This window comes from Cupressus sempervirens, chromosome 6 (genome assembly GCF_028749045.1).
Source record: "Cupressus sempervirens isolate cs-2001-9-10 chromosome 6, ASM2874904v1, whole genome shotgun sequence".
NCBI classification, from domain to species: domain Eukaryota; kingdom Viridiplantae; phylum Streptophyta; class Pinopsida; order Cupressales; family Cupressaceae; genus Cupressus; species Cupressus sempervirens.
In genome coordinates, this window is record NC_143123.1 from 684,679,887 (window position 1) to 684,690,629 (window position 10,743).

The following is a 10,743-nucleotide window of genomic DNA, read 5'->3' on the forward strand; positions in this document are numbered from 1 at the left end:
GATGTTGCCATGCATTCCCATTCTAACGTTTCTTTATACGCTAGTGTCTTTGAAACACTCTAAAGCCTAGAATTGCACAAGATGCTGCCATACATCTCCATTCTGATGCATCGTCATGCTACATTGTTTCTTCAATTCTTTGAAGCCCAAAATTGCATCATGCTACGATGCATTGCCTTTCCAACATTTCCTCACTCCACAATGCTTTCATGAGTCTTTGAGACCCAAAATTGTGCCACATGGAGGGGGTTCGCACCTTTTGTGCTATCTGCTTCGTTCGTTGGGAGGAATCTCTTCACTACATCTTAGTCATCCATTGGAAATAAAGCCAATCTTGATCGACGAATGTGACTTAATCCTTCATTGCGAGGAGTTTCCTCGTTGCATCTCAGTCATCCTTTTTGAGGGGAGAATCTACATCGACGGTTGTGACTTAATCCTTCATTGGTGAGGATTCACGATGCATCTATGCCGTCTATTTCGAGAGGAAGACCTTCATCGATGACCATCATTCATTTTTGGGGAAACCAAATTCCCCCTTGTGGTCAACCTTGCATTTTTTGTGGGAGGTTAACACATCATGTTATCTCTTTTCGTAATTTTCTGCCAGCGACATGAAAGTCTTTCCTCTTCTTTCCATGAGTCTCCATTCTAGCGCCTCCTTACGCTGCATTGTTTCTTCAATGCTCTAAAGCCCAGAATTGCATCATGCTACCACATGTCACCTTTTTGACATTTCCTCACTCTGTAGTGCTATCGCGAGGCTCCAAGACCCAGAATTGTGCCACGTAGTGGGGGTCCCCACCTTTCGTGCTATGGTTACAATGTAGATTTTAGGGTTATGGTTAGAATCAAGGTCAATTCTAGAGTTTATAGAATATTTAGAGTTAAGATTAGGGATTAAATATACATGAGGGTTAGCATTGGGTTGTATGATAGTTACAGTTAGGATTATAGTTAGATATATCATTTAGATTAGGTTTTAGTCAGGGTTTAATTAGACTTAAGATTAGGGTAAGGATCAAGGTGAAGTCTATATTAGGGTTCATATCATGGTAGGATTGAAACTAATGTTAGGGTTAACATTGAAATTATGATTAGGGGTAAGGTGAAGATTTATATTTGGTCATGATTGTGGTTTGTCCTAGGATTAGGGTCTAAGCTATGATTAATTTTATGATTGTACCTTTAGGGTTAGGGTTTTGTTTAAGTTTATGATTATGGTTACAACTCTGGTTTATGGTTCAAGTTTAAAGTTGGGAATGTGATTAGGATCAGGGATTAGTAAAAAATTTTAAGAGTTCGGTTATAGGTTTACACCATGGTTAGGACCTTGGGACTGGATTTAGAGTTTAATATCATAGTTATCCCTATAGTTAGGTTTAAGATTTTGATCAATATTCTAGAGTTTGTTTTTACATTATGGTTAAGGGTTAGATTTTAGGGTTAGGACTATAACCAATATTAGTGTGTAGGTTTTTGGTTTAGATTATGGTTTGGGCTGAGATTTTCGTTATGATTAGAGTTTAGAATATCAATAGGGATATGTTTTAGTGCTATAATTATAGTTTAATGTTGGATTATAGTTAGATTGTACATCATTGTTGGGGCTAGGGCTAAGGTAGGGGTTGCTGTTAGGGTTAACTAAGGATGACAATTAGGATGGTTTATCTTTTCAAGTAGAAAAAAAAACTCATATTGATTGAAAAACAAAGAAATTATACTTCGAAAATATTTTTCTATGTCATAATAGATTCATTTATTTTAATTATTGTATTAGTTAATTAGTTGTTTGATGTTTCAAAGTAAACATGGCTTATTTTATTTAAATTTAAATAATATTATTGTTTTGAACTGAATTTAGCTTAATTGTTAATGATCATATTTATATTTCTAATATTAACTCCAATTTGATCAAAGACCAAATATATTTTTGGTATTTTTGTAAACGAACTTGCTTAACACTTCCCTATTTCAAAGTTAATAAAATATCATTTCTATTGTCTTAGATTTGAGAGTAAGTATATTAAATAAGTAATAATAAATGAACATTATGATTAATATATTTCTAAAATAAAAATATATTACTTAAAAACTTGTTTACTTTAAATGAATAAAGTACGCATTTACTTGTAAATTTTTAAAATAGAAATTAATGTACATATATATAAAATATTTATTCTTTTTCCTATTTGCATACAAATTAATTAAAATCTAAATGTAACGCCCCGCCAAGGGATCCAAAAGAATTAACCTAAAGTTTCACTAAGTTTGCTAAACATTTTTTTTTTTAAAGTAAGAAAGTATAACATACACATCAAACACATAGTAGCGGAAGCAATAACATGTAATCATCGACAAACATACATTGCAAGTTACATTTCTTAAAGATCCCAAGACGTTGAGTCACGTTTAAATTTAATTAAATCTAAGTCTAACAACTATCACATACATATGAAAGAATAATCAGAAAGTCCCATGTCCATAATATACATTTGTTCCGAATGCTCCTTGGCAAATTAATTCAGAATGCTCAATCATCCACTATACATGTCACAGGGTATGAAAGGCTTAAAAGAATATACATATGTAAAGATAAAGATACAACATCCTCAAATCCATGATACAAAGTACAGTAAAAATATATGAAACTATTCCCATACATGATACATCCATACATCCATAACGATAAAACATCTATCATAAAATCTAGCCATCCATCATAATAATCCAAGAACATAGTGAAGGTAAATGCCAATCACGAAAACTCCAGCCACGGTGACCACGGAACGGATCTCAATGGTAAGAGTAAAAGCACTACCACCCGACCGCGTGGAACCTAAATGGTCCACTCCCACCGCGCTGAGGAGATAGTCTCAAGTCCCAAATAGGATAACAAAACCTATAATCATAAATACTCTCTAAGTCCAGGAAATCCTATAAGTATGCTAACTCAAGGGTTCCTAAAAAGATCGACATCTAAATCCCAGAGGTACCACAAGACACGTAGGAAACCTAATATGCAAGCGGGAAAGTGTCATCGCAAAAGTCACGTAGAAGTTATCCGAGCAATCCCTTAGGAATCTCGGGTCCCTACTGATCCTGCGGCCACTAGTATCCTCTCGTACTGACAAGGCATACTATGGAATGCAAGGTCGTAACCAAGCGTTCTCTCTACCCCATCCTAGTATGTACTAGCACTCAAGGCATGGGAGAGAACATACAATTATCTTGTTAGGTTCATTTTCTCTCATTTAGTGTAAATGTTTTCACTTATTAAAAATGACTTACAATGGGTTTCTCAAGGCAGCCTCTTAGGGCTCCGACCCCCATTGCAAGCCACTTCCCGACTCTACACATAGATAACCTACCCTAGCTCATGAACTCGTAAATCAAAGAATCATAATAAAACCACCTCAGTCCTATACAAGCAACTGAAAAAACATCATAAAAAGATAATCCACAAAATTACATCAGTTCTTCATGAGCAACAGATAATATCAAATAGTAATCATGTAATCACGATAGTTCTCTATCAGCAACTGAAGGCATCAATGATAAGTCACAAAATCCTATGGTTCTCCAATGAGCAACCAGAAAGTAATACAAGTATAACTGATCGAGACTCAAAAATAGTTAAGTTAGGTATCTCAAATACATACACCTCAGCTTCAAACAAGGAAACTGGAAAGCAATAACAAACAGTAAACACAATCATGTTATAGAGTACTTCATCACATTACCATGGTCGGGTTAAGGAAGATCGAGACCAATTCATCATGACATCACATTCACAACCCCGAGCCTCTGGTAACAACCTAAACTGGTCAACGCTAAACCAACCCCAAAACATTCAAAGTACAAAGACAACATCAAAGTCTCAGAGATTGGATCTGAAAGTATATTATTTGAGTTAAGGTAAGGTTTATGTTTCAGTTTAATGTCGAATTCAAGTAACTAGGTTTTCACAACTTCCCTTTACGATTAACCCATTTCTATAATAACTTTCATTAAATCAATAATCCAAATCTATAATTTAGTCAAATAATATTCATTATTAATTAACTTAATTAAACTAATTTTAAATTAAATTAATCAATAATTGCCTGTTCTACTTACTTATCTTAATCTATTCACTAATTGTTAATTTATTAATTTTATACCAAAATTAATAAATTAATAGTTACAACTATGTTTATGCATTTAATATTTATTTATTAAATATTAATGAAGTTAAAACTATTATTAATTTAAAATATATTATAATTTTATTAATTAAAAATTTTAAATAATAAAATTTGTTTTTAAAAAAATTAAAATTATATATAAAAAAAATGAAATAAACAAAGTTGTTTTTTTTAAATTAATAAACGTTTATAGCTCGTCGGCTTGGCCGCAGGCTTGCGGTCGCCAGGCCTGCGACGGTAGGTACTCTGTACCTGCCGTCGCAGTACCTACGACACAGGTACTGTCGGCCCGCCGACAGTGGGGGGCGGGTACGGGGCGATTCCCTCCCCCCCCCACTAAGTACATTATAACTATTATTATATTTTTTTTTAATATTTTATTTTATTTTAATATAAATAAAATAAATCCAGTTTTATTTTAAAAATTAGTTTTGTTTAATTTTCAATAAAACAATTTTTTTTTAAAGGATATATATATATAAATTTTTATATCTAGAACTTTCAATTTAAAAAAAAACAAAACCCTTACTAAATTAAATCTTAATTTCTAAATCAAGAAAACAAGGGTTCTAATAATTCATCCAGTCTCCATGGATACAGAAATTATTGAAGAGCAATTAATAAATTCACAATATTGAACAGTTAAAACTTTCATCACAGAGAATTCAGATCTACAAACCCCAGACACAAAGAAGACAGGAAGGGATAATTGCATATTTAATGGATAATCAAAAACACAAGACCCTACCTGATCCTGATGCTATTATGCAATCTCCAGGAACTGTATGCGAATTCGCTCCTCTCAATAACCTTCCCCTGGAAAACTTTCTTGGTATCAGCCTTCTGAAATTTGCTTCCAAAAATTCCCGTCCAAATTTGTCTATCCCAAAAATGAACCCCCAAAGTTGTGATAAGCAATTTCTCCTCAAATCGGGGCACTAATTGTGCGTTTACCCGAGAAGACTCTTTGCACAACTCAGTTAACTCCAAATTAACCTTTATTATCTTTTCTTATTCTTTTGCATTCAACTTTCATGCACATTAAGTTGAATTATTAAATAACTTTATTTAATATTTCACTTGACTTCTATTCTTAATTAATTTATTACTTTAATCTTATGTGCACTTTTAAGAAATTAAAATAACATTATTAATTTCTATAATTTAATCTTTTAATTTAATTCTCATATTTAAACTCATGTTTAGATCATGCGATCTAAAATTCTTAATAATTTAATATCTTTCAACTTTTAATTTATTTTAGAACTTAATTGATAACATATTTAATTAATTTAAATAACAATAATATTTAGCATTTATTTAAAAATGAACTCCAAATATATTGTTATTAAATTAAATAAATATTATCCTGTTCTAAATTTATCTTTGAATTTTAATCTCCAAATTTAATTCTTTTAGTTAATTAATTAATTAATTAAATATAAAGATATCATAATAATTCTCTATTAAATTAAATCATTAATTAATCTTTTTTTAATAAGACTTAATTAATAGAAAATACACCAAGGACTCATAAAGCAACATACGAAAACCCATCATAGAAAAATACATACCATATCAAACAAAAAGGGTTATAACCACGAAATTACATCATTTGATGCATTCGGAGGGTACTTAACTCAGATACTTGTCCTAATTATCAATTAGGACAATTGGCTAAAGGGTTTAGGATTTGGACTTAAGAGTTTATCTCCCCTCTCTTACCATTGAGACAGTGCGATAGGGTACGCTCATCCTGACAATTCAGGGAAGTCGATACCCGGTACCTGCAACCTACATAAAATCCACGCATGTACAAACACAATATTCTAAGCTAAACAGACAATGGCAGGAAGTGGTGCATCGTGTAGATCCCGACTAGCAGGTGACTACGACTCCCTTCCTTAACCATATCAGAAACACCATACATAAATAAAACAACACGCACACCATACACATGCAGTATGGGATAAGTATCCATAAGAAGCACATGGAATAATAAACCATCTAACTAATCATCATCGATATCTGAAACCATTGAATAATCATCATACATGCATGAAATATAGAGTACCAAGTAATCTCATCATATAATAAACTGAGTGTAAACATCATCTGGTAATCTCTAAAATAATAATACTAATCATCATACATAAATTGGCCTAAAAGAGTTTGGCAATGATATCAGAAATGTAGCTCGAAAATGTAAACTAGGGGCAGGCACTACACTAAACTTTAAACTACATAAATATTTTTAAAATATATATCCATCAATAATTAGTTTAGAATAAAGTAAAATCTAAAAATTAGACACATATAGAATCTTTTTAATTTCTAGATACATGTTTTTCTAATTTATTTCTACAAACATGCAACTGATATTTCTATTATCCATTTTTTTCCATTCTAAAAAAATCTAGATGTAAATAGAATTTTTTTAGATGCATGCAATCTTTCTAATTTTTTCTACATACATATATTAACATTTCTATTTTATATTTTGTTTTTACATTATGGTTATTTCAATCAAAATATCTAGATGTAAATAGAATTCTTTTCAAAATATCTAGATGTATATAGAATTCTTTTAATTTTTTACATACATAAAATGATGACTTGCATGCTTGAAAGTGTGTATAAAAGATGGCTTGCACATGGAATGGATCACCTTAAATTATAACCCTTAAAATGGGTCAAGGATCTTGAGGCAAACTATTAGATTTTTATATCTAATTAAAATTAATATATATATTAGATATAAAATAGATATAAAATAGATATATTAATATTAGCCCTAAGGTTTTCAATTTTAATTTAACCCTTAGGTTTAATTTTATATCTATTTTATATTAATTTAACCCAACTATTAGATTTTTATATCTATTTTATATCTAATTAAACTACTATAACTTACACAAATACAAGTCGTTATGTAACACTTGTTGCAATATACACTTTTTAACGCCAATTATCAACTTCGAATCTCTCCCTATTAGATTACAAACACTCTCTATACAAGGACCAAAATGCACTTTTATTAATTAATTTAAAAATTACATATAACAGTTTTATAAATTTTAATTTCTTAAAAAATACACACAAATTGGTTATGCAGGTGCATTTTGACCCTCCATAGCCAAAACCTTAGATTACATCTACCTTGGTGAATTTGGCACTCCTAAGCAGGCTTGGAATTTGACGGCCGCTCCATATTTTTTTTTATGATGGCTAGATTTTTTTTCATACCTTTCATTTTACGTTTAAAAAAAAAGTTGATTGTCAATTTTTTTAATTTAAAAATAATTTAATAGATCATTTTAAATTTAAATATTTTATATTTTAGACAATTATTATATAAATTAGTCATCTATGTAAAATTCTCTATGAAGGACTTATAATTATAAATTAGTAATCTATACAAAAGTTTCAAATAAAAGAAGCAAGTTTCTAAGTTCATATATTTACTTTAAGAGATTTTTAAATAATATAATTATATATAAAAATATATATCTAATATTGTAAATTGCTAAAAACAAATTTTTAAATTTACTATATTCTATTTCAACAAGTTTCTAAATTAATATAAATATACAATCATCAAATGCAAAATAGAAACATATATAAACATAAAGGGAAAAAAAGAAAAAGAAACATATTAATATTATATATTTATCATACATATATATATTATACATATTATGAAATCACATTTATGTGTATTAAATAAAATACTAAGTACATTTATGTATATTAAATAAAATACTAAGTTGCCTATAACAATAACAAACATTGAGAGTTTAATAACAAATTTTGACAGTTTAATAATAAATTTATTTGTCATATTGATAGTTCTCTAAAAATTTACCCTATCAATTTATTTGTTCTTACAATATTTTTAGCCCATCTATACAGTTCAAAGGTGTAAAAATGGCTAATACGACATGTATTTTTGTACTTTAAATACATCCTTGAATCACAATTAATAATAAATTTTATATTCAATATTTAAAGTTCAGATATACCATCTATGTTTTCTCGGATATTTCAATGAACCCTAATTTAAATTTAAATTTAGAAGACAAAAATGGTCAATGCAAATGAATCTTCCTCTTTAAAAAAGTTTGCCAATATTGACTTATCATATTTCATGGTATTGAAAATCGATTGATCTCTAACACAAGATAAATTGTCTGAAAATTGAATGAGAACTCTGGCTTGCAAATATCTAGAGAAGGTATGATTACATTGGACATATCAAAAGCACTCAAGATTCGAGGAATAGATAATCTATGTATCCAACAACAGGATCAGAAGTATAGAATGTTTCTCTGTGGTATTTATTGAGGGGCGCATTCACCTCAAATCTTTTCGGCAAATTCGAATTTGCCAAGAACAGTCGGCCATAAGCAATCAAATCTGCCTTGCCACTGGAAATAGCTTCGTTACCATCATCCCGATCATAACCCTCTGTAGCCAAAAATGTCCCCTTGAATGTTGTTCTTATGGGAATCAGGCTCTTTTCACTCGCTATCGTCGTCTGCGAATTATCAATCCTGGGCTCAAAGAAATGAGCGTACAATATCTTATATTTATTCAGAGCCTCCGCCATGTGAAGTCCTAGTGCCTCTAGATTTGAGTCATACGCTTCTGCATGATCCGAAAATGGAGAAAGCCAAATTCCCACATGCTCTGCTCCGATTTCATCCACCACTGCTTCCACAACTTCAAGTGCAAATCTGCAACGATTCTCCAATGTTCCGCCATAGCCATCTGTTCGATCATTCACGCTGTCCTTCATGAACTGGTCCACAAGGTACCCATGCGCCCCATGGATCTCAACACCGTCAAACCTTGTTCGTAAAAGGACTGATTATGTCAACAAAAGGAACATTCTCTTCTTCAAACCAAGATAGATCAGAATAAAAAAACATACCTACATCTATTGCATTCCTGGCAGCATTTCGAAAATCAGCAACTATATTGAGAATTTCCTCTGTTTTCAGAGGCCGGGGAGGAGAGAAATCTGCCACATCCTTTCGGTTCGGAAGAGGGATCTTTCCAGAGATTGGTTTGCTTGTGGAGAAAACTGGAGATTGGCCATTAGGCTGATAATCTGCATTCCAATTCACCCATTAAATACAAAATACACTGTTTGTTGTGGAGGAGAGCCAACCAAATTGAAATTAATTAAAATTGAAATCTAAATCAAAGTAGAATATTATAACTAATTTTGAATTTCAATTTACATCTACATCTAATTCTAAATGAAAATGTAAATAAAAAATAGAAATCTCACCTACAAAAATGTTACTCCAAAACTTCAATTTACTCCTATTCAAAAACTCCAATCTAATCCTCCAATAACCTCCACCTCTTCCTTCCTGCAAAAACATAAAATGAAAATGAAATGAGGAGCCTTGGTTTTATAACTTTTGAGAGGCTCCTCATATCCCCCAACAGATGTCTCTTCACATTCCACGAATTTGTTTCAAATTCCCCCACTCCCCGCAAAAAATAAGCATGAATGTGCATACAAAATTATTTCACCCCTATTTTTTCGGGCCCTATTTTTTCGGGTCCTATTTTTTCGGGCCCTACTTTTTTGGGCCTATTATTTCGGCCTCCATTTGACTTCTTATTATTTCGGCCAGCTATTATTTCGGGAATTCTTTTTTAATATTTAATTTGGAAGTTTGTAACTGCTCCCAAATCTTTTTTATTGACAAAGAATCTTGGCATATTCCCGTGCTGGGCATTTGTGCTGCCATTGTATAGAACGCCTCTCGACGTAAATATATCTACTGGAATCTAAAGTTTAGGTCCATATGACTCCTCGTTGTAATGTATCAGTTTAGACAAAACTTTTACATTGTAGAACAACACCCTCTTCAAGTAATATAATTTAAAAAGATTTTAAGCATAAAAAATGGAGAGTTATGCTAGTTGGATTACCTATTAAGACCACTTGTTAGTGAAAATACCATTTTAGATAAAAGATACATACCAATGGAAGAAACCTTTTTATCAATGAGATCTTCCAACACCACTACCAACGGTATATCCACCCTCATTGTTGAGTGCCCACTGCAAGTAATGGTCAAAGTTGACTCAAGGAAATTAGATCAAGAACTTAGTAAGACCATATGTGTGAAATTAAAATAATGTACCTCACTCACAATGTTGAGCGAACATTATATAAGGAGGAGCCATTTAAATTATTGAAGATATTTTTTAAGGAGTAACTATCTTAGGGTTCATCTTAAAAGTTTGTCTTCCTACATGTTCTCCCATTTTGATATTTCTATGAATTCTATAGACTCTAAGCAAAGCTCCCCATCGAGAAATGTTAGCTTCTACAGGTCTTTTTTTAATAGTCTTGTGACAAATCTAGGTGGCATGATCCCAAAATGTTGAATTTCTTCAAAGAGTTGTAGAAACTCTTTACCATAGTCATTGCATGGTGTACCCAAAAATTATTGCATTCCATGACACAAGATATTATTGAAGTATTTTGTCAAACACGTTGCGTGCAAACTTTATGCATCCATATTTTGTA

At 31.3% G+C, this 10,743-nt stretch overlaps 1 pseudogene; it reads right to left on the bottom strand.

Annotated features, from left to right (window-relative positions):
• Positions 1-8,297: 8,297 nt before the first annotated feature.
• LOC149554044 (putative 12-oxophytodienoate reductase 11 pseudogene) lies at positions 8,298-9,310 on the bottom strand (annotated as a pseudogene).
• Between the last annotated feature and the right edge of the window lie 1,433 nt (positions 9,311-10,743).